Source organism: Belonocnema kinseyi, chromosome 3, assembly GCF_010883055.1.
Source record: "Belonocnema kinseyi isolate 2016_QV_RU_SX_M_011 chromosome 3, B_treatae_v1, whole genome shotgun sequence".
Lineage (NCBI taxonomy): Eukaryota > Metazoa > Arthropoda > Insecta > Hymenoptera > Cynipidae > Belonocnema > Belonocnema kinseyi.
Genome location: NC_046659.1, coordinates 50,447,936 through 50,449,992, shown reverse-complemented (window position 1 = coordinate 50,449,992; position 2,057 = coordinate 50,447,936).

The following is a 2,057-nucleotide window of genomic DNA, read 5'->3' as shown; positions in this document are numbered from 1 at the left end:
CCGCGTTTGCTCTCAGCTGAGAATAAACGCAATAGAGTGGTCGCCTCTGAGGCTCTTTTGGCGCCCATAAGTCGGAATCGTGAGGAATTTTTTCGTCGATTTATGACTGTGGATGAAACATGGATACACCATTACACTCCTGAGATAAAGGAACAATCCAAACAGTGGATTTACACAGGCGAACCAGCTCCAAAGAAGGCAAGGACCGTAAAGTCAGCTAGTAAGGTTATGGCTACAGTTTTTTGGGATGCACGTGGAATTATACTTATTGACTACTTGGAACAGGGTAAAACAATCACTGGTGAATATTATGCATCATTATTAGAGCAGCTGAAAGAAGAAATTTAAAAAAAACGACCACATTTGGCGAGAAAAAAATTCTCTTTCATCACGACAACGCCCGAGTTCACACATGCTTCGTTTCTTATTTCCAAACTTGAAAAAATGGCTCGGTGGACAGAGATTTCCAGACAACAAAGACGTAATTGCCTCTGTAAGTGCTTATTTTGAGGAACTTCCGAAAACGCACTTTTCTGAAGGATTAAAAAAACTTGAAAAGCGATTGACCAAGTGTATAGAGCTCCAAGGAGATTATGTTGAAAAATAAAAAAAAATTTACCCAAAAAAAATTGTTTTTATACTTCATTCTAAGGACTTATTGAACTACCCTCGTATACTTCTCAGTATTCTAACGTATCTGTACTATAACTCGAGATACACTACCCGAAGCGCGTTACTGGTAAGCCGGTTGCTCGTCGACAGGCGCTCTACTTTTCGAACGCATGAATCGCCTGTAAAGTCGCCAAAATCTATTTATAATTCGATTTTTGACGGTTAGTCCTGACTTGTTTTTACTGTTTTTAATTGCCTCCTGCAATGTTGCTTTTCATGCGAGATTCTGCTAATTTTATGAGGTTGCACAAAAAAGGGTGGAATCCTAATTGTTTGTGGCTCCGGTCGAGACTGCCTTACCGATGTTAATGCTTCTGGAGGAGTTTCCTTGATTTCAGTCAGCGAACTCGAGCCTGCCATGGATGTGGAGGAGGATGAGGCATACGACCTTACCGACGAGCATGTCCTGAATTCCTCGAATAGGGATAAGTCAAATTTTACACTGCAAAGCAACCTTGGGTCCCACAACGTTTCGCCTTCGTTGGGTGAACCTAATTTGGAATTGACTACAGTCGTACCAGCTGAACAAAGTTCTCCCTATCCCGTAGCTTTGAAAATCCTCTCGAAATTGAACACTTTTTGAAAGAAATTAGAGAAAGTCGAAGCTAATGGCCCTCAAATGAGCTTAGACAACCAGACTCACAACAATACAATGGTTAAATACAATTCAACGGTCTCAAACCTATCGGCCAGCTACGATTCTCTATCAGCAGACTTGAAAAAAATATTTGATCAAAATACAGTCCTACTTGAACAATTCGAATCTGTAAAGTCGCAAGTCGCCGACCTGCAATCCTCAAGTATGCAACACTTCAAGAACTATCAAGAATGCAAGGAAGAAATCATCAGTCTTAAGAACACATATGAAAAGTGTATTAGAAGCCTGGAAGAGGCTGATCGTGACAGGGAGGTAATTATTACGGGTATTCATGTGTCCCCTCATGAAGAGCTCCTAGACCTTGTCGATTCGACCTACAGGCTTGTCAAGTCAAAGCTTGGATCTTTGGGAAAGCAGTATGGAATCGCCACGCGTCAAAAGCTTCGTCTGAGCCTTTACAAATTCCTGATTTGACTGAATCCTTCGATCTTGATGCCTTCCTTTCCAGCCAGCTTAGACAGACAGCCAGTTCTAGCCAATCTTGACGCAATACCTTTTCTATCTCTGATGAAACCTTGCAAGTAGTAACAACAGTGCCTTCACCATCGCTACATTCTTTGGACCCTTTTGCAATATCTTTCTTGGACTGCGGCTGAAGATGGGCTCGTGGCTCATCCATGAACTTTTCTTTAGTGATCCGCCTTCAAGACTCAACGGGTATGTCAGTAAATCTTTCTCAATCAAACGCCGTCCCTCCTTCACCCGATGTCTTGTGTATTTCTATATG